This window comes from Nicotiana attenuata, unplaced genomic scaffold (assembly GCF_001879085.1).
Source record: "Nicotiana attenuata strain UT unplaced genomic scaffold, NIATTr2, whole genome shotgun sequence".
Taxonomy (NCBI): Eukaryota; Viridiplantae; Streptophyta; class Magnoliopsida; order Solanales; family Solanaceae; genus Nicotiana; species Nicotiana attenuata.
The window spans coordinates 37,955-60,684 of NW_017675285.1; the positions used below are offsets into that span (position 1 = coordinate 37,955).

Sequence of the window (22,730 nt, forward strand, 5' to 3'; positions counted from 1 at the left end):
GGTTTGTCGCCGGATTGCAGCCCAGTATTCGATCAGGTATGGCCCGAGAGGTGGAGATGGGTACAGAGTACTAGCTTGTGGTCGAGATTGCTCGCCAGATTGAGGGATATCGTCAGAGGGGTAGGGAGCAGATACAGCAGGACAAGAGAGCAAGATTCTTTGGAGAGTTCAGAGGTGCCCCAGCTAGGGGCAGAGGTTAGTATGGGAGGGGTCAGCCCAGTAGGCCCTCATCTTCAGCACCACCACCTCCCGCCCGGGGTGCTCCAGCACGCTGCTATTTCAGTGCCATGCCAGAGAGTTCCTACCGCCCGCCAGCTATTCAGGGTTCTTCCAGTGGGTATTCAGGTCCTCAGAGTTCTTCTGGTCCCTACTTCAGTGCTATGCCGGAGACTTCATATCGCCCACCGGCTATCCAGGCTCCTCCCACGGGGTCTACAAGTCATCAAGGACAGTCATTAGGGCAGCAGGTTGCTGCACCATGTTGTTTTGAGTGCGGTGACCCAGGCCACATGAGGAGATACTGCCCCAGGCTTAGGGGCAAGGCAGTACAACAGGGGCAGCAGCCCATGACTCCAGCACCAGCGGCCCAGCCACCTAGAGGTGGAGGGCAGAGTGGTAGAGGCCGATCCAGAGGTGGAGGCTAGACAGGGAGAGGTTAGCCAGCTACTCCTCAGTCAGGTGGAGGCCAGACAACCGGTACTCCAGCTAGATTCTATGCCCTTCCAGCCAGGCCGGATGCATTGGCCTCAGATGCCGTCATCATATGTATTATCTCCGTCAGCGGTAGAAACAAGTATCCATTACCCCGTATTGATGATTTGTTTGACCAGCTGCAGGGTGCTAGGGTGTTCTCTAAGATCGACCTGAGGTCAGGGTATCATCAATTGAAGATTCAGGATTCAGATGTTCCGAAGACCGCATTCAGGACTAGATATGGCCACTATGAGTTTCTGGTGATGTCCTTTGGCTTGACAAATGCTCCAGTGGCATTTACGGGTCTGATGAACAGGGTGTTCAGGCCTTATATTGATTCTTTTGTCATCGTCTTCATTGACGACATCCTGATATACTCACGTAGCCTGGGGGAGCACGAGCAGCATTTGAGAGTAGTGCTTCAGACCTTGCGAGAGCAGCAGCTTTATGCTAAGTTCTCCAAGTGTGAGTTTTGGCTGGAGTCAGTAGCATTCTTGGGGCATGTAGTGTCAGGGGAGGGATTAAGGTGGATCCTGTGACGACCTGACCCGTCGTCACGTGAGTTACCGCCCCGTTTCCCCCATGTTATGCTTCTTCATGTTTCATTATCAGTATTTGATGTGTTAGAGTTGGTTTGGAATGGTTTTGATAAGAAATGAGACACTTAGTCTCTTTAAGGAAGGCTTGTTTTGGAAAAGTCAACCGGATGTTGACCTATGAGTTAGAGGGCTCGGATGTGGATTCCGACGATTCGATTAGCTTCGCGGTATGATTTGTGACTTAGGAGTGTGATCGGAAGTAATTTTGGAGGTCCGGTGTAGAATTAGGCTTGAATTGGCGAAGTTAGTATTTTGGCGAATTCCGGTGGGTAGGTGAGATTTTGATCCGGGGGTCGGAATGAGATTCCGAGAGTTGCAGTAGCTTCGTTAGGTGATTTTGGATATGTGTGCAAAATTTCAGGTCATTCAGAGGTGTTTTGGTTGGGTTTCTGATCGAATGCGTGTTTCGGAAGTTTTAGAAGAACTTAGGCTTGAATTCGATGAGAAATGATGGTTTTAGTGTTGTTTGAGGTGTTTTAATGATTGGAGCAAGTTTGAATAAGGTATTGGATCATGCTTGTATTTTTGGTTGAGGTCCCGAGGGCCTCGGGGTGATTCCGGATGGCTAGCGGGAAGTTTTGAACTTAAGAGATTGCAGAACCTGTGCTGCTTCTGGTATTTTCGCTTCTGCGGAATTGGGACTGCAGAAGCGGTACTGCAGAAGCGAGAGGAGAGACGCAGAAGCGGCAGGGACCGCAGGTGCGGAATTGGTGACCGCATCTGCGAAGTCGCAGATGCGACAGGAGGACCGCAGATGCGGTATTTGAGCTCTTATGGGGATCCGCAGATGCGTTAATTTGTCCGCAAAAGCGGGAGCCGCAGATGCGGCCATGGAGCCGCAGATGCGGAAATAACTGGTCAGAATAGTTTTTATTTCCCTTCGCGAATTTTTTTGAAAGGGTTTCATATTTTTCACTTCGGACTTGGAGAATTTGGGCGAGTTGGAGGAGAGGAATTAAGGGACTTCATTGAGGTAAGAATTTCTAAACCAAAAACACGATTTTATGGTGCAAACACATGAAATTAGACTGAAAACTCAAGGATTTAAGGTCAAAAATGGTGGTTTAGGGCTTGAAACCTAAGAGAACAAAAAATGGGAATTTGAGGGGTCATTTGGACTCCGATTTTGGTGTTCTTTATATGTATAGACTCGCGGCGAGATAAGGAATCCGGTGATGTAAAATTTATAATTTTTCGAGAAGTGGGCCCGGGGCTCGGGTTTTGCCAACTTCGTGATTTTCGGTGTTTTTCGAGTCTTTTCGATTGGGTTATATTCCCTTAACATATTGTGACGTATTCGTTGTCGTTTTGGTCAGATTCGACGTGCGAAGAGGTGAATTCGAAAGGCAAGGGCATAGCAAGCTAGGACTTTGGCCGGCTTGAGGTTAGTAATAAATGTAAATGCTGTGTTGAGGGTTTGAAACCCCGAATTTGCACAACGTAGTGCTATGTGAGGTGACTTGCACGCCGGATAACGGGCGTGGGGTAGAGCACCATCGGGGATTGTGACTTGGTCCGTCCCGTTTAATAAAATTGATACCTATTTGATTGTAGATTTGTAATATCCTTATAAAAATGGATTAATTGTCATAATTGGGCTTCGTGCCAACTACTTGAATCCTTCAGGGATTATTTTACTGGTTTCTTACCGTATTTATAGATATTGAACTCAGTCCTGGTATTTAATACTGTGTTTGAAATCTCAGCCATTTTCTTAAATTAGAAATTAAGTTAATATTTTTAAATAAAGTTTAGGGCTGAATATTTTTATACTATTGTGTGATTTTAAGACTGAGCATGGGATCGGGCTGCACGCCGCAGCAGTATTATAATGATATTGATATGAGGCCAGGGGCCTGTTTGATGCCACGAGATGGCTTATTATTGCGCTTGGGCCGTAAGGGGCCCCTCCCGGAGTCTGCACACCCCCAATGAGCGCCGTCGACGTTAAATAAATGGAGCGGGCTGCACGGCCGCAACGGGTACTGGAGGTACCAGTTTATGTGTTGCATTGCATACTTGATTGCCATTAATTATTTATCTGCTGTGATATTCTATAATTGTTTTTCATTAGTTTATTGAGTTGATATTATTTAGATTGAGTTGCTGTAATTATAGCTAACTTTGTGCCTGTCCAGGATTCCTTACTCTCAACCCTTATTTATGTTTATTACTTTCTGGGTTGGAAGTACTCACAATACTCCCTGCACCTTGTGTGCAGATCCAGGTACACCACAGGGTGAGTGAGGATTTGTTAGCTGAGCAGCATGATCTGGGAGTATCGAGGTAGCTGCATGGCGTTCGCAGCCTTGATCTCTCCCATCTATCTTTATCCTTTTATTCGCATTTTCTTTCCTAGACAGATTTGTGATTAGGTGAATATTCTGTATTAGAGGCTCATGTTCGTGACACCAGATTCTGTGGGCTGACTAGTATTTTATTTTGGGGTTTTCGAATATTAGAGATTATTTCAGAGATTTCGCACTTAAATTTGGTAGTTTATTAGTGAATATTTATTTATCTATCTAGATTAATTGGCTAAGGTAGTGTACATAGTCGGGCTTGCCTAGCGGTGTGTTGGGCGCCATCACGACCGGGGTTGGGTCGTGACACTCTGCCACAACACAACCTTCACTTCCAAGGCCCGCTTTTGATCCCTCGGCCTTCACTTTCCAAAACCCTGTCTTTCAGGTGGATCCTCCTCAATATCCCACATATACTTATCCGCAACCACCCTCATTCGAGTTCACACCCAGACAAGATAAAACGCCTAAACCTCCTGAACAGGATGAGATGGCAAAAAGAGTGAGGAGCCTTGAGCAGAGTCTGAAGAACATGCAAGGTTTAAGCGGGCAGAAGAGTGTTTCCTATACTGATCTGTGCATGTTCCCTCACGTGCACCTGTGTCACGACCCCAAACCCGGTCGTGATGGCGCCCAACAATATTGCTAGGCAAGCCAGACCACAATCGTTCCCAAATTAACCGTCAACCTCAAACCGACAATCTAAAGAGATTATAATAGTTTTAGAATAATAATCCAATATTTATAATAGAATAATACTGAGAAAAATACGAAGTCTGATAAAACGCTCCCAAAGACCTGGGGTCACGAGTCTAGAGCCTCTAAAACAATCTGAATAACAATATCTAAATGAAAATACTCAAGTCTGGAAATGTATATATAAATAAAACTGAAATAGGAAGAGTAGTCAGGTCCTGCGAACGTCAAGCAGCTACCTCAACAACTCTGATAAGCTCTGGGAAACAAAGACTGCTCAGCTAAGCCTCCGGTGTACCTGAATCTGCACACAAGGTGCAGGGAGTAGGGGTGAGTACTACCGACTCAGTGAGTAATAAGCATATAAAATGTCTGAAGATAAGAAATCCACGAAATACCACAAAGTAAAGCTAAAACTAACAGTCCAACACCTAACTACGAACTAACAGCAAAACAACTTCAAATATATCAGTCAAGTATAATGTAAAGATGCAATGCGATGCACATGACCGCTACGACGCGTAGCCCGATCCATTTAACGTCGACGACGCTCACTGGGGGTGTGTACAGACTCCGGAGGGGCTCATTCAGCCCAAGCGCTATATAATCATACCATTCGCTGCGGCGTGCAGCCCGATCCATACTCAGTCCACAATATGCATATGAGTCACGTAACAGATTCAATAAATTTTCCAATTTCCAATTTATTAAGAAGGATATACTTTAGATATTTAACTTCAGGAAAAGTGACTTAGCATTTCATAACAGTGATTAAACACAGGACTGAGATCAATGATTATACAAAGCATGCTATCACAATGACATTCATCCTCTAAGGATGCTACAGATCGGCACAAGGCCCCAAACACGGCAATAAGCCCAGATATATTCAATACAGGGTGCGTATCAGTCGCCAATATAGAAACATTCTTGTTCGGGATTGATTAAGTCTCAATCCCCAGTCATAACTAATCCCGCACCTGCCATGGGGTGCGAGTCACGCCCTACAATAGCGTCACAATGTGATAAGCCGGGGTTTAAAACCCTCAGCCCATCATATACACCAACTACTCACCTCTAACCGGCCGTAGAATGGTCCGCAATGCCTTTTCCTTTCGTATCAACCTCCTCGCGCATCGAATCTAGTCAAAATCACAACGAATACATAAATATGGGTTAAAGAAACATAACCCAATCAAAAATACTCGAAAAGTACTAAAATTCACGAAGTTGGTAAAACCCGAGCCCCGGGCCCACTTCTCGAAAAATTCCGAAAATCACACCAACGGATTCCTCGTCTTGCCACGAGTCCATGCATATAAAGTTTACCAAAATCGGAGCTTGTTTGACCCTCCAAATTCCATTTTTACATCACAGCTTTCCAAGCCCTAGCTTGACCCGTTTTTGATGAATTTTCTACAATTTACATGTAATTTCTACCATTAATTCGAATATTTAGGCCAAGGAAGTTACCTCCAAGTGATTCTCAGTCAAAACCCTCGAATTTCCTTGNCAGTAGTCCGAGAGTTCGTCGATGTTTTTCCTTCTGATCTTCCTGGCATGCCTCCGGACCGTGATATTGATTTCTGTATTGATTTGGCTCCAGGCACTCAGCCTATATCTATCCCGCCGTACCGTATGGCTCCTAAGGAGCTGAAGGAACTGAAGGAGCAGTTGGAGGAGTTGTTAGCTAAAGGGTTTGTTAGGCCCAGTATATCGCCTTGGGGTGCACCAGTGCTATTTGTGAAGAAGAAGGATGGGACTATGCGGATGTGCATTGATTACCGCCAGTTGAACAAAGTCACCATCAAAAACAAGTATCCATTACCCTGTATTGATGATTTGTTTGACCAGCTGCAGGGTGCTAGGGTGTTCTCTAAGATCGACCTGAGGTCAGGGTATCATCAGTTGAAGATTCGGGATTCAGATGTTCCGAAGACCGCATTCAGGACTAGATATGGCCACTATGAGTTTCTGGTGATGTCCTTTGGCTTGACTAATGCTCCAGCGGCATTTATGGATCTGATGAACAGGGTGTTCAGGCCTTATATTGATTCTTTTGTCATCGTCTTCATTGACGACATCCTGATATACTCGCGTAGCCTGGGGGAGCACGAGCAGCATTTGAGAGTAGTGCTTCAGACCTTGCGAGAGCAGCAGCTTTATGCTAAGTTCTCCAAGTGTGAGTTTTGGCTGGAGTCAGTAGCATTCTTGGGGCATGTAGTGTCAGGGGAGGGTATTAAGGTGGATCCCAAGAAGATTGAGGCAGTTCAGAGTTGGCCACGTCCTACTTCAGTGACCGAGATCAGGAGCTTCTTGGGATTAGCAGGCTATTACCGGCGATTTGTGCAGGGCTTTTCATCTATTGCATCACCTCTGACCAGATTGACCCAAAAGGGGGCCCCGTTCTGTTGGTCCGAAGATTGTGAGGAGAGCTTCCAGAAGCTCAAGACGGCTTTGACTACGACACCAGTTCTTGTATTGCCTTCCGGTTCAGGGATGTATACAGTGTATTGCGACGCTTCTCGCGTTGGCTTGGGATGTGTATTGATGCAGGAGGGGCGAGTTATTGCATATGCTTCACGTCAGCTGAAGGTTCATGAGAAGAATTACCCTGTGCACGATCTAGAGTTGGCGGCGATTGTCCATGCTCTCAAGATATGGAGGCATTATTTGTATGGTGTGTCATGTGAGGTTTACACCGACCATCGCAGCTTGCAGCATTTGTTCAAGCAGAGAGATCTTAGTTTGAGACAGCGCAGGTGGCTTGAGTTACTAAAGGATTATGACATTACCATTCTTTATCATCCAGGTAAGGCGAATGTGGTCGCGGATGCCTTGAGCAGAAAGGCGGAGAGTATGGGTAGCTTGGCGTTCATTCCTGCCGAGATGAGACCATTAGCTTTGGACATCCGGTCTTTAGCTAACAGACTTGTGAGGTTGGACATTTTGGAACCCAGCCGAGTTCTAGCATGTGTGGTTGCTCAGTCTTCGTTATTGGGGCAGATTAAGGCCCGACAGTTCGATGATCCACATTTGGCGGTCCTTAGAGAGACGGTACTTCAGGGAGGTGCCAAGGAGATCTCTATTGGCGAGGATGGTGTGTTACGGCTACAGGGCCGTGTATGTGTTCCTAATGTTGATGGTTTGAGAGAGAGGATTCTAGAGGAGGCCCACAGTTCGAGGTATTCCATCCATCCGGGTGCCACGAAGATGTATCGTGACTTGAGACAGCACTACTGGTGGCGGAGGATGAAGAAGGGCATAGTGGAGTATGTTGCTAGATGTTTGAATTGCCAGCAGGTCAAATATGAGCACCAGAGGCCAGGTGGCCTACTTCAGCAGATGCCCATTCCAGAATGGAAGTGGGAGCGCATTACCATGGATTTCGTGGTTGGGTTGCCGCGGACTCAGCGGAAGGTTGATTCAGTGTGGGTTATTGTGGATAGGTTGACCAAGTCGGCCCACTTCATTCTAGTGGCGACTACCTATACGGCGGAGAGATATGCTCAGATTTACATTCGGGAGATAGTCAGGTTGCACGGTGTGCCGGTTTCCATCATATCGGACAGAGGCCCTCAGTTCACTTCCCATTTCTGGAGAGCTGTTCAGAGTGAGTTGGGACTCGCGTAGAGCTCAGCACGGCATTCCATCCTCAGACCGACGGGCAGTTGGAGCGGACTGTTCAGATTTTAGAGGATATGCTTAGAGCATGTGTGATCGACTTTGGAGGGCAGTGGGATCAGTTCTTGCCCTTGGCGGAGTTTGCATACAATAATAGCTATCAGTCCAGCATAGAGATGGCCCCGTATGAGGCATTGTATGGTCGGCGTTGTCGTTCTCCTATTGGGTGGTTTGAGCCCGGTGAGGCTAAGTTACTTGGCACAGATTTGGTACAGGATGCCTTGGATAAGGTAAAGTTGATTCATGAGAGGCTCCGCACAGCTCAGTCCAGGCAGAAGAGTTACGCGGATCAGAAGGCACGTGATGTATCATTCACGATTGGCGAGAAGGTTCTCTTGAAAGTCTCGCCAATGAAGGGCATTATGAGGTTTGGGAAGAAGCGCAAGCTAAGCCCAAGGTTTATTGGCCCCTTTGAGGTGTTGAGGCGGGTTGGAGAGGTTGCCTATGATCTTGCTTTACCTCCCAGTTTATCAGGAGTTCATCCAGTCTTCCATGTATCGATGCTTCGGAAGTATCATTCCGACCATTCACATGTGTTGGATTTCAGTACCATTCAGTTAGATGAGAGCTTGGGCTACGAGGAGGAACCAGTTGCCATTGTTGATAGACATGATTGCCAGTTGAGGTCCAAGAGGATTTCTGCGGTAAGAGTCCAGTGGAGGGGCCAACCGGTAGAGGAGGCGACCTGGGAGTCCGAGGAGGACATGCGGAGCAGATATCCCCACTTATTCAGCAGTCTAGGTACTTTTCTATGTCCGTTCGAGGACGAACGTTTGTTTAAGAGGTGGAAAATGTAACGACCCGACCGGTCGTTTTGCATTTTTGAACTTCGTTCCCTTAAATAAGACTTCCCGCACTTTCTTTAGCTAATTTATGACTTGCGGGGACGGGTGGTTCGAAATTTAGAAGAGTTTTGAGCAAGAATAAGTCTAGTTGCTTCTTTAAGGTTCTTTAAAAAGGCCAAGTTTGACTTCGGTCAACATTTTGGGGAAACGGACCCGGAATCGTGATTTGACAATTCCTGAGGGTCCGTGGGAAAATATGGGACCTGGGCGTATGCCCGGAATCGAATTCCGAGGTCCCTAGCCCGAGTAATGAATTTTTATGTGAAATTGTTTAGTTAAAGTTTCAAAGGTTTAAATAAACTATGAAATCATTGTTTTCCTAGGTATCGGGTTCGGATTTCGATTCCGAAACTTGGTACAAGTCCGAAATATCAGATAAGACTTACCCGTAAAATTTGGTGTCAATCCGAGTAGTTTAAGGGCATTTTGACCCGTTGGAGGAGAATTAAGAACTTGAAGTTCAACGATTTGATTCATTTGGTTTTGGGGTTGATTCCTCGATTTAGCATTGTTTTGAGTGTTTCGAGGGTTCGAGTAGGTCCGCCTCGTGATTTCAGACTTGTCGGTATGTTCGGGCGGGGCACGGGAGCCCCGAGCGTCAAACGAGCGAGGCTCGAGTGAAGTTAGAATTTGGAAAATGACTGAAGCTTGCTGCTTCTGTCATAACCGCATCTGCGGTTCTTGGACCGCAGATGCGGTCATTAGTTCGCAGAAGCGGAGAAGGGGCAGGCCAGGGGAAATTGCAAAAGCGGCCCAGGGACCGCAGAAGCGGTTCCGCCTATGCGGCCCCCAGACCGCAGAAGCGGTCGAGCCCCAAATCCCAAAAGCCGCAGAAGCGGCCAAATTCCGCAGAAGCGGAAATACTTCCGCAGATGCGAAAATTACTGGGGGCAGAAGGGTTCACTAATACAAACCCAAACTCATTTCTTCCACATTACTCTCAACACTTAGGCGATTTTGGTGATTCCAAAGAGGAGGTTTCAACATAACATTGCAAGGTAAGTAATCCCCACTCGTTTTTAGTTCAAATACATAAACATTAGGTAGATTTAACACAAAAAATTAGGTAAAATCAAGGGATTTGAGCTAGACCTAGGGTTTAATGAAAACTAAGGTTTTATCATATAATTGCCATGTAGTGAACTAGAAATCATATATTTGTGATCCTTAGGTGATAGAGAACGACTTCCTTCGAAAAATCTCGGAATCCGGGCACGTGGGCTCGGGGTCGGAATTTAGGAAACTTGTGTTAATGGTTAGGAAATTGCTTAAATAGCTAGAATTCAATCTTGTAATCCTTTATTTACTAGTTCTTACTTCGTTTGATTAGTTTGGGATTGTCCGGCTTCGAATTTAGGACTTAGGCTCGTTCTTGGACATTGGGAGTGCACTTTGGAGCGAAGTGAGTCTCTTTTCTAACCTTGTAAGAGGGAATTGTCCCCATAGGATTTTAAATGAGTAATTGTTGCTAAATGCGGGGGCTACGTACGTACTAGGTGACGAGAGTCCGTGCGTAGCTACTATATGATAATTGTTTGGGTAGTTTAGGACCCACGTCATATCTAATTGGGGAATACCTATTATTTTTAAATTGCCAATATGATCATTTTGATTTGCTAGAGGCTTGAGGAAATGAAAGGTGGACGTATGAGTTTGTTGAGCCTTGGTAGGAATTCCCTTGTATGTAATTGAGCCTTATGTGCTTTTCTTGATATTTTCTTGATGATTATGGATCGGGACGATCGCCTCGGTGATAATAGATGCATCTATGGTTCGTGCCGCTCGACCCTCGGCAGTGCTCAATTTATTTTCTGTTGGAGCGGGCCGTCGACCTCGGCATGATTGTGCATGATTTATATGCTTACATTTAGATATGACGTGATCACTTGTTTAATATGGAAAAGGGAAAACTGGTAGTTTAATTATGTCAAGAACATGAATATGACTCTTCTCTTAAACTTGTGTTATTAGAAATTCTTCATGCTGTATATCTCACTTTATTATATTATCTTGACCTTAGTAAGTATCAGGTCGACCTCTCGTCTCTACTTCTTCGAGATTAGACGGGATACTTACTGAGTACATGTGGTTTATGTACTCATACTACGCTTCTGTACTTAAATGCACAGGATTTGAGGTAGGTGGATCTGGACATCATCCTGGTGCGCATCAGTGAGCACGCATGGGGACTTCTACGGTGAGCTGCTTCTCTCCCATGCCGATCCGCAGCCGAAGAAGTCCTTTCTTGTACTTTTTTTTGTTTCTATCTATCCTGATTCAGACAGTAGTATAACTGTCTTTGGCTAATGTAAAATGAGTACTTAATCACATTCCGCATCGGTTGGCCTGACAACAGTGTTAGGCGCCATCATGACCTATTATGGAAAATGGGTCGTGACAGCTTTTATTTAATTATTTTTTAGGAAAAGATTCAACGTCATCTAAAACATGTCTTGAACCACGTCACATAAATGCACCCGCGGTCCACGACACATTTTATCTAACGTTGTTGAGATTTGGATTTGGGTCACATGAAATGCACACCCGAGTTTAGGAATGAAATTTTTTAAATAGCACGCCTAAAGCAACTACGCACTTTCAAATTTGCGAGGGCCATGAAAAATTCAACTAAATGGCGCACCTCGATTTCTAAAGATTTAAAATTAATTAAATGAGGGCCATGCATTTTGAGATTTTATTTGACACGGCACACCTCGATTACGATTTTAAAGGAAATTCAAACTAAAGCGTTTGAGGGCCATAACCATATCTTACTTAATATGGCACGCCTCAAATCTACTTTTTCTAAAAGCCCAATTAATTAAGGAAAAACTTAAAAGAATTTTAACTACTTTTCGAACCAATTTTAGGCTAAAGGACTGACCTTAAAAAAGACGAGTGAATGGCAGAATAGGCTTAGGTTAATAACAGTTACAGAAACATTGCGCTCAAATAACTGACCCCAAATACCAAGGGACATGGCTTGCCCCAAATCCAGGCCCAACGTGAGCCCAAATCTTTTGAGAATTGAGTATCAAAGGGTGCAGGACTCGAGTTTTAGTCTTCGGACACACGGAAAATATCAGAACATCAAAATGTGGATGCGAGCCCAACGTGGCTTTCAATAGCACATAACCATTTGGCAATCATGCTCACTTAAATCTTCAGCAAACCCAAAGGACAATTATGCGACATTTTAGATCTAATTGAACTTTTTTTCAATACATGCAATAGCAGATCAAAAACTCATAAGCTTATCAAATGAACACATCTGGATTTAAACTTAAACAGGCTTATAAATGACCAGGGCAATTCTGCACAGGGCTAGTCCCTTTAAGTAATCAACCAAATCATTTTTCGTTCAAAATGACTATAATCTAACTAACTTGGAAGCCATTCAATCACCAGTTAATTTCAAAAATATAAACATTCTGCTGCTCATAATAACATTTGCCCCTAATATTGCTCAATTTTAAGACAGCGCTCACATAGTAACATGAAAACTCTCACAACCTGAGCTTAAAACCCCTCCTTCACAACAGACAAACCATGCTTCAAAACCATTACAAGGCTCAAATCCTTATTTCCAAAAGAGGATAGTAACCACATGAGTTGGCTGTATTCAAAAACTTTAACAAAGCTACTACTAGCTAATTTCATATGAGTCTAAGGACATACATCACAAACAACTCCATTTAACAGAAATACATCACAGTAATTTAAGACATGGTGAAATGAGCCAAAGCAAAGAAAGAGAATCAACCTGAATAGCCTAAAGAAAATGTGCCAAGAAAATAAGATCCTAAACAAAAAAAAAACAACTTGTGATTGATTTCAGCTAAGGAAACATGTCTTCCAAGTAACAAGAAACATTCAGAACTTCATTTCCAACTCATGGTTCAGAGTAATACCTGGCAATAAAAAGGAAACAAAAAGAAGTGAAGAATCAGCAGACAACAACAGCAGACTAAGCCCAGAATCAGCAATGAAACAGTGCAGAAATCAACAAATTAAGCCTCAGATTTTCAACCCAACTCTGATACTCAAAACCCCAAATGCACCATTTCTACTGAACCTTTTAAATTCTGACTTTTCGCAAAGGAATTAGAACTTGAAATCAAGCAGAAACTCAACAATTTTCAGTACTTTTCTTAAAAAAAGAAAGAACTCAGCCGTTTTTAAATTTCTCAGGATTTTTTGTCTCTAAAAATCTCTTTGTTAAAGAAGAAAGGGTGCCTTTATAGGCAAGCTTTTAGGGCAGCAATAATGAAATCAGTTTTGCACTTTAAACCTTTTGTTATTTTCATTTTTGCTCAAGTACCCCTAGTGTAAAAATCAGATTTTTCAAGTAAGTGCCAAATGCACCTTCCTAGCAGCTTCCTAAATCAGTTATAAAGATTCTTTTCACCTAGAATTCCCAGATTACCCCTCAAACCCTTGCTTTTTACCTCTCAAACCAGACCAGATATGGGTCAAATTGACCCAATTCAAAGTGTTATGGGTCTGTAAATCCAGGTCGAATCCCCTTTTGGGCTTTCTGATTTTAGAACTCAAATTCATGAGACCTGAATCTAATGAGCCCCGCATGGGTTTCCCAAGGGGAACTCAGAACTTCTTTTTATTTGAAAACCAAAAAAAAGACAATGAAATAACACCGAAGAAACAAAGAAATTAAAATAAACATGAATTATTAACTTTAATTTAAGCCATGCAAGCAGAAAGGATTCAAAAAGCGAAAACAATAGAGACAATCAGAAGAAACGAGGTGAGAAGATGAAGACTGGAACCTTAAACGAAACAAAAGAAGAATAAAAATGAAGGAAGGAAACAGAAAGATGAAAATACCTACAGAACAGCCGGAACAAATCTTGAAATCACCCCTCAAGCCTTCGATTTTGGCCGAAATGGGCCTTAGTCGTGTGTTCTCAAACGAAAACACATGAATAAGGTCAACTTCGACCTCAAATCTTCATCAAACCGGCTGATTCGTGATTTTGGGGTTTTAGGGTTTAGGCTTTTGATTTAAGATTCGACGGGTTCAGGTAGGATTCGAGGGAAAGTAGTTAGAGATTGAGGGAGGCGAGAGGATTCTGGGATGTTAATTTGGGATGATTTGGGGGTGGCGCCGCCGGCCTGAGGCGGTGGAGAACCAAGGCGACGCTAGGGTTTGGGTTGAGTCTCTGAAGAGGGTGAGATGAGAGTGAGGGAGACGAGTTGNAAAGTTGATTCAGGAGAGGCTCCGCACAGCTCAGTCCAGGCAGAAGAGTTACGCGGATCAGAAGGCACGTGATGTATCATTCACGATTGGCGAGAAGGTTCTCTTGAAAGTCTCGCCAATGAAGGGCATTATGAGGTTTGGGAAGAAGGGCAAGCTAAGCCCAAGGTTTATTGGCCCCTTTGAGGTGTTGAGGCGAGTTGGAGAGGTTGCCTATGAGCTTGCTTTACCTCCCAGTTTATCAGGAGTTCATCCAGTCTTCCATGTATCGATGCTTCGGAAGTATCATGCCGACTATTCACATGTGTTGGATTTCAGTACCATTCAGTTAGATGAGAGCTTGGGCTACGAGGAGGAACCAGTTGCCATTGTTGATAGACATGATTGCCAGTTGAGGTCCAAGAGGATTTCTGCGGTAAGAGTCGAGTGGGGGGGCTAACCGGTCGAGGAGGCGACCTGGGAGTCCGAGGAGGACATGCGGAGCAGATATCCCCACTTATTCAGCAGTCCAGGTACTTTTCTATGTCCGTTCGAGGACGAACGTTTGTTTAAGAGGTGGAGAATGTAACGACCCGACCGGTCGTTTTGTATTTTTGAACCCCTTTCCCTTAAATAAGACTTCCCGCACTTGCTTTAGCTAATTTATGACTTGCGGGGACGGGTGGTTCGGAATTTAGAAGAGTTTTGAGCAAGAATAAGTCTAGTTGCTTCTTTAAGTTTCTTTAAAAAGGCCAAGTGTGACTTCGGTCAACATTTTGGGGAAACGGACCCGGAATCGTGATTTGACAATTTCTGAGGGTCCGTGGGAAAATATGGGACCTGGCGTATGCCCGGTATCGAATTCCGAGGTCCCTAGCCCGAGTAATGAATTTTTATCTGAAATTGTTAAGTTAAAGTTTCAAAGGTTTAAATAAACTAAGAAATCATTGTTTTCCTAGGTATCGGGTTCGAATTTCGATTCCGAAACTTGGTACAAGTCCGAAATATCAGATAAGACTTACCCGTAAAATTTGGTGTCAATCCGAGTAGTTTAAGGGCGTTTTTGACCCGTTGGAGGAGAATTAAGAACTTGAAGTTCAATGATTTGGTTCATTTGGTTTTGGGGTTGATTCCTCGATTTAGCGTTGTTTTCAGTGTTTCGAGGGTTCGAGTAGGTCCGCCTCGTGATTTCAGACTTGTCGGTATGTTCGGGCGGGGCACGGGAGCCCCGAGCGTCAAACGAGCGAGGCTCGAGTAAAGTTAGAATTTGGAAAATGACTGAAGCTTGCTGCTTCTGTCATAACCGCATCTGCGGTTCTTGGACCGCAGATGCGGTCATTAGATCGTAGAAGCGGAGAAGGGGCAGGCCAGGGGAAACCGCAAAAGCGGACCAGGGACCGCAGAAGCGGTTCCGCCTATGCGGCCCCCAGACGGTAGAAGCGGTCGAGCCCCAAATCCTAAAAGCCGCAGAAGCGGCCAAATTCTGCAGAAGCGAATTCCGCAGAAGCGGATTCCGCAGAAGCGGAAATACTTCCGCAGATGTGAAAATAACTGGGGGCAGAAGGGTTCATTTAATACGAACTCAAACTCATTTCTCTCATTTTTCACTCTACACTTAGGCGATTTGGGTTCTTCCAAGAGAGGGTTTCCACATAACTTGGTAAGGTAAGTAATTTCCCTTCATCCTTAGCTTAAATACATGTATATTAGATAGATTAAGCACCAAAAATTTAGTAAAAATGAAGAATTTGAGCTAGACCTAGGGTTATAATAAAACTAAGAATTTATCATAAAAATTTGCCATGTAATGAACTAGAAATTATATATTTGTGATCCTTAGGTGATAGAGAACAACTTCCTTCGAAAAATCTCGGAATCCGGGCATGTGGGCCCGGGGTCGGAATTTAGGGAACTTGTGTTAATGGTTAGAAAATTGCCTAAATAGTTAGAGTTCGACCTTGTAAGCCTTTATTTACTAGTTCTTACTTCGTTTGATTAGTTTGGGATTGTTTGACTTCGAATTAAGGACTTGGGCTCGTTCTTGGACATTGGAAGTGCATTTTGGAGCAAGGTGAGTCTCCTTTCTAACCTCGTAAGAGGGAATTGTCCCCTTAGGATTAATGTTTGAGTGTTTGTTGCTAAATGCGGGGACTACGCACGCGTTAGGTGACGAGAGCCCGTGCGTAGCTACTACTATGATAAATGTCCCGGTAGCTTAGGGCCTACAACATGCCTATTAAATATATCTCTTATGTTAAATCGTTGTTATGAACACCTAGTGTGTACTAGAGACTTAAAAGGGGATAGGAGCATACCTGTATAGTTAATTAAGTTTGATTTGGTATTCTTGACCATTTATGTGCCATGTGTGTGAACTTGATATTTCATCCTTATTTGTGGATCGGGCCGATCGCCTCGGTATGAATAGATGCATCTATAGGCGCGCCGTCGACCCTCGGCAAGTGCACAGTTTATTTCTGTTGGATCGGGCGTCGCCTCGGTATTATGTGCGCATGCTAATTGTGGAAAAGCCTATACATGCTTTATTTTGCCATTATCTCATATGATAAATTATAAACTTGATGTTGTAAAGTTCTTGACTTATACCACTTGCCATAAACTGTTGATACTTGTAAATTCCATGATTTGAATACATCATGCTTATATACATATATATTAATTGACCTTATTAAGTATCGAGTCGACCTCTCGTCTCTACTTCTTCGAGATTAGACGAGATACTTACTGGGTACATATTGTTTATGTACTCATGCTACACTTCTGTACTTAAATGTACAGGATTTGAGGCAGGTGGATCCGGACATCACTCTAGTGCATATCTGTGAGCGCATCTGGGACTTCTACGGTGAGCTGCACTCCCTCCTTGCCGATCCGCAGCCGAAGAAGTCTTCCTTGTATTTTTTTGTTTTGTTGTTGTTTCTGTCTATCCTGATTCAGACAGTAGGATAGGGCATTATTCATTTTGTGTATATTCTACTAGTTGCCCGTAGCTTGTGACACCAGGTTCTGGCACACACAGTAGTAGACATTATTTTAGGTTGTGTAACTGTCTTTACATTTTATTGATCCTTACTGGTTATCACTTTAATTGGGGGGAAAATCTATTATAATGGTTTTTGGTAAGGGTAACATGAGAATTTAATTATACTTCCGCGTTGGCTGGCCTGACAAATGGTGTCGGGCGCCATCATGACCTATTATGGGAAAATGGGTCGTGACAGTTCAAAATCAAATTGGATCGCTTAATAAAGGATTTGAAAGAGAAACAAATTTTTGGATCAGTTAAATCAGGTATATAATTAATCTGTTTTAATAAATTCTTATCAGATTTATAATCTAATTTAATAAAGCATTTACTCTTACATATAAATTACAACCACTTACCCCAATTGCAAATTATTATTTTTTGCAGTGATATATACTATTGAATTCCAAAAGCGGGGGTTGCCTCATGCACACTTATTGCTCTTTCTTCATAATAAATATCCAAATGTTGGAGATATAGATCAAATAATTTCAGCAGAAATACCAGATGAATCGGTCGATCCGTATTATTATAAGGCCGTGAAGAATTTCATGATGCATGGCCCGTGCGGTTCTGCTAGAAAATTCTCTCCTTGCATGCGTAATGGTAGATGTACAAAACACTTTCCAAAGAAGTTTGTAGAAAATACCACAATCGATGAAGATGGATATCCTGTATATAAAAGAAGGGACAATGGTAGAACTATCCAGAAAGAAGGAATTGAATCGGATAACAGGTACGTGGTGCCACACAATAGATAGTTATTGTTGAAGTATGGCGCACATATAAATGTTGAATGGTGCAATCAATCTCGATCAATCAAGTACTTATTTAAGTACGTTAATAAGGGTCATGATCGTGTGACAGCAGCTTTTTCTCAAAGTGTGCATGAGGAAGACTCATCAGCTATTGATGAAATAAAAATGTATTATGATTGTCGATACATATCACCGTGTGAAGCTGCTTGGAGAATTTTTAAATTTCCAATTCAGCATAGAGAACCTTCGGTAGAAAGACTTTCCTTTCATCTACCAAATGAACAAACAGTTATTTTCTCTGATGATGATCCAATTGATGAAGTTGCCAATAGACCAAATGTAAAGGAATCAAAGTTTTTAAGCTGGTTTGAGGCAAATAATACATATGAAGAAGCAAGAGAAATTAACATATGCAGAATTTCCTCTTAAGTTTGTGTGGAATAAAAAACTAAAAAAGTGGGAAAAAAGAAAAAATTCTGCATTTTCAATAGGGAGAATATTCTTTGTACCACCTGGAAGTGAAGAGCAATATTACCTTCGAATGTTGTTGAATGTAATTAAAGGACCTAAGTGTTATGAGGATTTACGCAGAATCAACAATCACGACCATTTAACTTTTAGAGATGCATGTTATGCACTGGGTTTATTAGATGATGACAAAGAGTATGTGGATGCCATAAAGGAGGCAAGTAACTGGGGAATGTCATCATATCTTAGGCAATTATTTGCTATGTTACTATTATCCAATTCAATGTCACGACCAGAATGTGTTTGGGAGGCAACATGGATTTTATTATCAAATGATATCTTACATGAAGAAAGAAGAATGTTGGATAATCCAGGTATACAATTCGACCTTCTACTTAAGATTTTAATATTATAAAATTGTTAAAATATTTTTACATTATTTGTGCATACAAATTAAATCTTTCTCTATTCTACGATCTACATTTAGGCTTGCAAATTATGAGCGATTAATTATTAATATATTTTGTTGGAGACATAATCGATGTAGCCTTCAAACGAATTAAGGTTACATTAATTTGCTTTTATTATTTCTAAAGGAAATCATTTTGATCTTATCTTTATATGACTCATGGAAACTATATACTTTTATGATTAATTAATTAATTATATACTTTTGTTAATTTAGAGGCTGAGCTAACAAACGATGAACTAAAGAATCGTTGTCTACAAAAGTTGGAATTTTTTTTGAAAGGTTGCGGAAGAACGTTATACGATTTTCCAACAATGCCAAGACCGGTTTTCAATGAAGAGGAAGTTGACAACACGAATAGACTAATCTGTGAAGAATTGCGTTATAATAGCTGCTCTTTGTCTAAAGAACATGAAGAATTATTGGTTAAATTGACAATGGAACAAAAGTTAGTTTATGACAGAATTATCAAAGCAGTGCATGAGGACAAAGGTGGATTCTTCTTTTTATATGGTCATGGAGGAACCGGGAAGACATTTATTTGGAGGACTTTGTCTTCTGCCATAAGATCTAAAGGAGATATTGTGTTAACAGTTGCGTCCAGCGGAATTGCATCTCTTTTGTTACCAGGACGCTGAACAGCTCATTCGAGGTTTGCAATCCCACTCAATGCAACTGAAGATTCAACATGTAATATCAAACAAGGTACTCCTTTATCAAAATTGATTATCAAGACAAAGTTAATTATTTGGGATGAAGCACCAATGATGCATAGATATTGTTTTGAAGCTCTAGAAAGAACTCTAAGAGATATTCTTAGATTTAAAGATGCATCCAATTTAGATCGTCCATTTGGAAGAAAAACCGTTGTTCTTGGTGATGACTTTAGACAAATACTTCCAGTCATTCCAAAAGGTACTAGACAAGATATTGTTAATGCTACCCTTAATTCTTCATATTTTGTGGAATCACTGTCAAGTCTTAAAGCTAACAAAAAATATGAGGTTGGAAGGAAATCAGATGGATTCACATTTGAATGATCTAAGACAATTTTCTGATTGGATTTTAGTAATAGGTGATGGTATGATTGGAAATTCTGTTGATGGTATCGATAAAGTTCACATCCTTGATGATCTTATCATAAATAATTGTGGCGATCCAATTTCTGCGATTGTGGAAAGTACATATCCAGATTTTTTAAGTCATTGCAGTGATATAACATACAACAAAGAGGAATTCTTGCTCCCACTCTTGACGTGGTTGAATCAATCAACGAATACATGGTTTCACTAAACCAAAGTCAACCAAAAACATTTTTGAGTTCCGATACAATTTGCATGTCAGACGATGCTTTTACAGGTTTGGAACACGTACATACACCTGAATTCCTAAACACTATTAAGTGTTCTGGAATTCCAAATCACGTTATCACTTTGAAAGTGGGTGTCCCAGTGATGTTATTGAGAAATATAGACCCATCTTCAGGGCTATGTAATGGAACAGGATTAATCATCACTACACTCGGAAATCGGGTTATCAAAGCAAAAATTTTATCGGGAAATATGGCTGGACAAAAGGTCTTCATTCCGAGAATGTCATTAACTCCATCTGATGCAAGAATACCTTTTAGATTCCAACGAAGACAATTTTTAATAGTTTTATCCTTTGCAATGACGATAAATAAAAGTCAAGGACAATCTTTATCTCATGTTGGGTTATATTTAAAAAAATCGGTCTTCACACATGGCCAGCTTTATGTTGCTCTATCACGGGTTACAAAAAGAAAGGGATTAAAGATTTTGGTTTATGACAATGATGGAGAAATTTCAAATGAAGCAATAAATGTGGTTTACAAAGAGGTTTTCCGTAATTTACTTGGAGAATGATAGCAAATCTGATATCTTTTCGCAACATTTTTGGTTCTCATGCTTCTGTCTTTGCTAAACCATATTGGAAATAAACTTCAGAAACAATAGTTGACAACTTCAATTGGTATGCTTAACTTTTATCTCATCATCATTTGTTGTTACTATTTTCAGTTACTTTTAACTATTAACTTCTTAATGTTTACATCTACTAACAAAGAACTCGCCAAGTTATATTTCTTCCAATAATACACGCTACTTCAATTCTATCCTTCCTAATGATGTCATTTGATTTCAAGTTAACTTAGGGCTTATGGAAAAGATGGCTACTCACATTTATTTCATTAAGGATATAACAATTTCGAGGATGCAACAGAAGTTGAAATGTCGGGTTGTTCGTCTATGGGAAGCCCCGGATTGTTACAATTCCGACACTAATTTCTCCATTGAATTGGTTCTACAAGATGAAAAGGTATTAAAAATCAATTTCTTTTACTTACAATTATTTTGCGTCTTTAATTTTAAGTAGCAAAATCTGCAATTGTTGTTATGCTGTTCACGTATTTTTAAACCTACTTTCTCGATTGGTTGTAGAAGATTTCAATATACTACAACAATTCACTTTTTGTTCTTACAATATTTGGGTTAATAGTTCAATTATATAACTGACATAATCTGGATACTTATATAATCTTTAAGGACTTCTTTACTTAGCTAAAGGAGTTTCAGTGTAATTTTTTGCTCTTCCATCATTGTAAAGAAAAGAATTATTTTTGCACTTTCTCGGTACTATTGACTAAAGTTACTTCTTTGCTTATCAAAATGAAAAGGATGAGGGCTTTTCTCAGTATAATAATTTTACTGTTTCGTTCTGTTTCATTGGAAAATACTCTTGAACAGATTTTGAGACTTGCACTTTTTTCCAATTTGTTTAAGTAAATATCATCTTTTTATTTAAAAACTGTATTTTCTATGGCTTGCACTAATTATGTTTTCCGCAATATGAATAAGTAGTTGTCTCAGCAAGTTGTCTAATAAGAAGTTGTATTTTAATTCTTCTGTCATGCTAAATTCTCTTTAAAATATACATTCTCTTCGAGGGACCTACATCAAATTCTGAATCAAATTGTAGTTACTTCAACTGGGCTACTGCTTCAACGTTTAAGGAAAAAAGAATGATAAACGGTTATAACTCTGCCATAATGAGAGCTCAGGTTAGTTAAAAGTTCGAAACTTTCTCACTCGGATTACATGCTATCTCCACATTTTTTTATTTTTTCTCAGCATATAACCTTCTATTTCTATTTTGGTACTTACCCATTCTCTCTTTGTCGCTGTGTTTTTTCTTTTCTTCAGTTTCATAAAAATATTATTTCCTTTCATTGCTTCAGTGTTTTGCACCTCTTCCCATGTTGTCCCTCTTCATTCCACTTATTCCTTATGCTTTTACATTATTTGAATGTTGTTAACATTTTGGCTATTTTCCTAATTTATGCCTTCTTTATAATCTCTACCTATTTTTATCGAAATAATATTGAAAATACCAACTTCTATTATTACCGGAGATAAAATATCAAAAATGCCGTTCTCCGTTGTTAAGTTGGGAGTTGTTCGTTCTAAGTTCAACTATATGTATCTATTTAATGTGATTTCTTTTACGGCGATCGGATACAATCTTCTATTGGCATGTCCGTGCTGCTACATTTGAAAACACAACTTAACGAGTTTGGATTATATGTTATAGCGAACTTTAGCGTTTGTCACAAAAAATGGATTTGGCTGAACCTGTACGTAATTTTTGATATAAAAGGGCAATCCGGTGCACTAAGTTGTAGCTATGCATGGGATCCGGGAAAGGGCCGGATCCACTTTTACCAATGGATGTCGGCGACCCTATGACCAATTGATAACTAAGGTTCATTTGGACGAGACTGAATTATTTGCTAAATTTAGCTTTTACCTCAAAATTCTAATAATTATTTTTTTCTGCCTCTCATTGTAATATATTATTATTATTTAGATGTGATTGGCGGAATTGTCAGCTTGGATTTGTGGTATTTTATTAATTCAGATGACATAGATAACTCTTGCACGACTAGCTTGATATAAA

General features: G+C 41.2%; 1 pseudogene; it reads left to right on the forward strand.

The window, feature by feature from the left end:
* Positions 1 to 20,641, forward strand: part of LOC109219904 — a 33,435-nt pseudogene extending 12,794 nt beyond the window's left edge.
* Positions 20,642 to 22,730: the final 2,089 nt, after the last annotated feature.